Source organism: Salmo salar, unplaced genomic scaffold (assembly GCF_905237065.1).
Source record: "Salmo salar unplaced genomic scaffold, Ssal_v3.1, whole genome shotgun sequence".
NCBI classification, from domain to species: Eukaryota; Metazoa; Chordata; class Actinopteri; order Salmoniformes; family Salmonidae; genus Salmo; species Salmo salar.
In genome coordinates this window covers 1,070,162-1,076,325 of record NW_025548761.1, presented here as the reverse complement: position 1 = coordinate 1,076,325, position 6,164 = coordinate 1,070,162, and the positions used below count along the sequence as shown (strand labels likewise).

Sequence of the window (6,164 nt, the reverse complement as noted above, 5' to 3'; positions counted from 1 at the left end):
TGGTTTGGTTCAAAATAATCCATAGTTATATCCAAATAGCGGCGTTTTGTTCGTGCGTTCAAGACACTATCCAAGGGTGACGAAGGGTGACGCGCCCGACACGTTTCGTGACAAAACATTTCTAAATATTCCATTACCGTACTTTGAAGCATGTCAACCGCTGTTTAAAATCAATTTTTATACTATTTTTCTCATAAAAAAGCGATAATATTCCGACCGGGAGTCGTTGTTTTCGTTCAAAGACTGAAAGAAGTAAAATGGACTCTTCACGGGCACGCGCGCGCCCAGTCTCATCGTTTTCAGATGGCCACTTACAAAATGCGCTACTGTTTTTCAGCCAGAGAGAGCAGAGTCATAATTCAAAGTTCTGCCGCCTTCTGAGAGCCTATGGGAGCATCAGAAAGTGTCACGTTACCGCAGAGATCATTTGTTTTGTATAGAGATGGCAAAGAAGGCCAAGAAATGGTCAGACAGGGTACTTCCTGTACAGAATCTTCTCAGGTTTTGGCCTGCCATTTGAGTTCTGTTATACTCACAGACACCATTCAAACAGTTTTAGAAACTTTGGAGTGTTTTCTATCCAAAGCTAATAATTATATGCACATTCTAGTTTCTGGGCAGGAGTAATAACCAGATTAAATCGGGTACGTTTTTTATCCGGCCGTGAAAATACTGCCACCTAGCCATAACAGGTTAAGAATTATAGATACAGAACTCCTTTATGCAATCGCTATGTCAGATTTTAAAATAGCTTTTCGGCGAAAGCACATTTTGCAATATTCTGAGTACATAGCTTAGCCATCACGGCTAGCTATTTTGACACTGGCCAACTTCGGCGCACACTACATTCAGAATTACTATTAGAAAAATGGTATTACCTTTGCTGATCTTCATCAGAATGCACTCCCAGGACTGCTACTTCCACAAGAAATTTTGTTTTTATTCCAAATAATCCATAGTTATGTCCAAATTCCTCCATTTTGTTCGTGCGTTCAGGTCACTATCCAAAGGGTAACACGCGAGCGCATATCAAGACCAAGAAATTCAAAATGTTCCTTTACCGTACTTAGAAGCAAATGTCAAATGCTGTTTAAAATAAATTTGTATGGTATTTCTCTCGTAAAATAGCGATAATATTCCAAACGGACAATAGTGTATTGATTCAAAGAGGAAAAAAAAAAGAGCGTGGTCTCGTGAAAGCGTATCTCCAATCTCTTAGTCACCAGGCAGACCACTGACAAACTGAGCTACCATACAATGCCCAGAGACAGGAGACGCCTCAATCCGCTTTCTGGAGGCTTTAGAGAGCCAATGGAAGCCTTAGAAAGTGCTACGTAACAGCACAGATACTGTAGTTTTGATAGAGAAGCAAAAGAAGGACTACAAATTCGCAGACAGGCCACTTCCTGCTTGGAATCTTCTCAGGTTTTTGCCTGCAATATGAGTTCTGTTATACTCACAGACACCATTCAAACAGTTTTAGAAACTTTAGAGTGTTTTCTATCCAAATCTACTAATAATCTGCATATTCTCATTTCTGGGCAAGAGTAGTAACCAGTTTAAACCGCGTACGTTTTTTTCATCCAGCCGTGAAAATACTGACCCCTATCCCAAACAGGTTAATTAACTAGGAAGTCGGGGCACCACGGGAACATGATGTTTATAGAGTGTCAATTTCCAGAATATAACTCTTCAGATATTTTCATATCTTATCGATTACAGTCACTTATTAATGAATTGTATAACATCATCAGTTGCATTACTGAACGTAGCAAACCCTTGGCTATCTGCACAAACCCTAACATAGATCATGAATCAGCAATATACAAATTGGCACATTTTTTTATTTACTAACTAACTTGACCAATCACAGAATTACATAAACACATACACACAATTGGTCATACATTGGTTACTACATGACACAACGGAAAATTCCCTAGCGGATCGAAACCGATATGACTGCTTGGTAGACAAAGGAAAGGGGGGTGGAGACCACTCAAGAGCGGGGGAAACTCAGAGTGGATTCAAGTACATCCAGTTGAATACACTACACTTATGGAAATGCCTATACTGTGAACATGAACAGCCGTGTATTGGACTCAATACAATCTAAATCTGATATCTCACTGCCTGTCTTTTGACTGAAACTGCTTTTTTCACTGGTCTGGTTAGTCTACTCAAATATTTGTACTATACATTTGTCTCACTACAAGTAAAATTATTATCATTATAAAAATGATAGATTCATTTATGTATGAATAGCTATGGCAGGTTTCAGGACACTGATATATCTGAATATGTTGAAAAATACACGGCCACTATTTTCACCACCAAAGAATAGCAGTGTGGTTTTACTATGGTTTGACTCTTTGCAGGCTGTCAGGCTGTCTAGTCACAGAGGAAGGCTGTGCTTCTCTGGTCTCAGCTCTGAAGTCAAACTCCTCACACCTGAGAGAGCTGGATCTGAGTAATAATGACCTGAAGGATTCAGGAGTGAAGCTGCTCTCTGCTGGACTGGGGAATCCCCACTGTAAACTGGAGACTCTGAGGTCAGTATTCTTGTAGTTGGTCAACAAGTGATAACTGTTCACCAGATCCACATGTGTTTACCAGGCACACATAGTCCACACCATATGTGTTTGGACAGTGAAGCTTACAGTGTTAAATGTGATGCTATGCTCCAGCATTTTTCATCATAGATCAGTGGAGGTCGAAATACCCGTGCACTTGTTTTCCCGGAGCTAGGATTTTGGAGTTTTCAGAAGTCATGCCCACCATCAAGAAACAGATTCCTGCTCTGAAAACAGTGGTGTTGCATATTGGGTCTAATGACATCATGTGCAATCAGTAAAGCTAAGAGACCATTTCTTACAACTCTTGGAGAATGCTCAGAAATTAGCAGAACATATAATTGTCTCGGGCCCAATTCCATCTCCGTTGTGGGACTGAGTGTTTTAGCCGTCTTTGGTCTCTTCACCAGTGATTAATGCATCTGACCAAGGACTCGGGTATGTCCTTCGTCGACTATTTTGACTCCTTCTGGAATAGGCCTAACTACTTTGTGGAAGATGGAATTCACCTGGGTGAGAATGGCTCCCCGGGTGTTGTCATCAAACATTGGAAAGGTTCTTGGTCAACTAAATTGATGTGAGGAAAATATTAGCATTACATGGAAGTACGTTTTTACAATCTCCTCTTTGGTCACTGTGAGAGTTCCACATGTTGTACCTGAAAGTGGTGACATGCCAAATGGTGCTGTCGTAGCGTTGACTATCATTAAATGGTGCTGTCGTAGTGTTGACTATCATTAATTGGTGCTGTCGTAGTGTTGACTATCATTAAATGGTGCTGTCGTAGTGTTGACTATCATTAAATGGTGCTGTCGTAGTGTTGACTATCATTAAATGGTGCTGTCGTAGTGTTGACTATCATTAAATGGTGCTGTCGTAGTGTTGACTATCATTAAATGGTGCTGTCGTAGCGTTGACTATCATTGGGCCGATGCTCACCGAACCTGCACCTCCTATACAATATTTTCTCTTTAAAGGGGCAGTTTAAATGTGAGTTTCCTGTTTTTTAAATGATATTTACATACTACGAGGTCGAAATAACACCCTGACATTGTGAAAATGATTGAATAATGATAATGCCCTTTCTGTGTAAAAAAATATATATATAAAAAAAAATACCTGGAATTTAAGGCTGTTCAGGTGGTATGGAACTTTTGGCCCACATCATGACATCACAATGTGATCTGTTTATAATAGAGCTCATCAGATAGTCGTGAAACCCGGAAATTAGTTACCTCTGGTTTGTTCAGCCATCCCTATGGGAAATAGCCTTCCCTGTAGCTCAGTTGGTAGAGCATGGTGTTTTCAACGCCTGGTGTTTGCAACGCCAGGGTTGTGGGTTCAATTCCCATGGGGGGCCAGAAAAGAAATGTATGAAATTAATGAAATGAAATGTATGCATTCACTACTGTAAGTTGCTCTGGATAAGAGTGTCTGCTAAATGACTAAAATGTAAAATGTGCTGTTGTAGTGTTGTCTATCATTAAATGGTGCTGTCGTAGCGTTGTCTATCATTAATTGGTGCTGTTGTAGTGTTGACTATCATTAAATGGTGCTGTCGTAGCATTGTCTATCATTAAATGGTGCTGTTGTAGTGTTGACTATCATTAACTTTTTAAGGTTTAGGGGGCAGTATTTTCGATTTCGGATGAAAAGCGTGCCCAGAGTAAACTGCCTAATACTCGGGCCCAGAGTCAAATATTTGCATATTATTAGTAGATTTGGACAGAAAACGCTCTGAAGTTTCTAAAACTGTTTGAATGATGTCTGTGAGTTTAACAGTACTCATATGGCAGGCAAAAACCTGAGAAAAATCCAACCAGGAAGTGGGAGATCTGATGCTTGTAGTCTTTTCAAGTCATTGCCTATCTAACACACAGTGACTTAGGGTTCATTTTGCACTTCCTAAGGCTCCCACTAGATGTCAACAGTCTTTAGAACCTTCGTTCAGCCTTTTGCAGTGAACAGAGAGCGAACAAGAAGGCCGGGAAGTTGGTGACCCAGAAAATGACATGAGTTTAGTGGCGCGCATTCACGTGATGTGGTAGCTGTGTTCCATAACGTTTTTCAAGACATTGGAATCGTCCAGTTGGAATATTATTGAAGTATTATGTTAAAAAGGCCCAAAGGATTGATGCTTTACAACGTTTGACATGTTTCAACGAACGTAAATATAACTTTTTTTGACTTTTCGTCGTGATATTTTCGGTGCGCTTCCTACATTTGGAGTAGCTTCCTGGAATGCGCAAACAACAAGGAGGTATTTGGACATAAATTATGGACTTTATCGAACAAAACAACATTTATTGTGGACCTGGGATTCCTGGAAGTGCCTTCTGATGAAGATCATCAAAGGTAAGTTAATATTTATAATGCTATTTATGATTTTAGATAACTTCAAAATGGCGGGTATCTGTATTGCCTGATGTATTTTTCTGAGCGCCGTACTCAGATTATTGCAAAGTGTGCTTTCCCCGTGAAGCTTTTTTGAAATCTGTCACAGCGGTTGCATTCAGGAGATGTTTATCTATAATTATTTGAATAACAGTTTAATATTTTATCAACGTTTATTATGAGTATTTTTGTAAATTGTTGTGCTGATTCACCGGCAATTTTGGAGGAAAAATATTTTCTGAACATCACGCGCCAATGTAAAATGCTGTTTTTGGATATAAATATGAACTTTATCGAACAAAACATACATGTATTGTGTAACATTGAGTTCTAGGAGTGCCATCTGATGAAGATCGTCAAAGGTTAGTGCTTAATTTTAGCTGAATTTCTGTTTTTTGTGACCCCTCTCGGACAATGTGGTTGGATTAAGGAAAGGTTTATCTTTAAAATGGTGTAAAAGAGTTGTATGTTTGAGAACTTTGAATTATGACATTTTGTTGTTTTGAATTTGGCGCTCTGACTTTTCACTGGCTGTTGAATAGTGTGAACCGTGGGTGGGACGGTAGCATCCCACTTAGCCCTGAGAAGTTAAATGGTGCTGTCGTAGCGTTGTCTATCATTAAATGGTCCTGTTGTAGTGTTGGCTATCATTAAATGTGAAGACTGTATATTATTAAATACATTCTCTATCTGTAATTGAATATCCCGATTTAAACTAATCATGTAACTTTAACCTCTATGGGCTAGGTGGGACGCTTGCATCCCACCTACTCAACAGCCAGTGTAATCCTGTGGCGCGATATTGAAATACCTTAGAAATGCTATTACTTCAATTTCTCAAACATATGACTATTTTACACCATTTTAAAGACAAGACTCTCGTTAATCTAACCACACTGTCCGATTTCAAAAAGGCTTTACAACGAAAACAAAACATTAGATTATGTCAGCAGAGTACCCAGCCAGAAATAATCAGACACCCATTTTTCAAGCTAGCATATAATGTCACATAAACCCAAACCACAGCTAAATGCAGCACTAACCTTTGATGATCTTCATCAGATGACACACCTAGGACATTATGTTATACAATACATGCATGTTTTGTTCAATCAAGTTCATATTTATATCAAAAACCAGCTTTTTACATTAGCATGTGACGTTCAGAACTAGCATTCCCACCGAACACTTCCGGTG

At 39.3% G+C, this 6,164-nt stretch overlaps 1 non-coding gene across 1 annotated transcript; it reads left to right on the top strand.

Annotated features, from left to right (window-relative positions):
• Positions 1–3,841: 3,841 nt before the first annotated feature.
• On the top strand, positions 3,842–3,933 carry trnae-uuc (transfer RNA glutamic acid (anticodon UUC)). Its single transcript is given in 2 exon segments — positions 3,842–3,881; positions 3,898–3,933. It is a non-coding gene; the product is annotated as a tRNA-Glu (tRNA).
• The last annotated feature ends 2,231 nt before the right edge of the window (positions 3,934–6,164 follow it).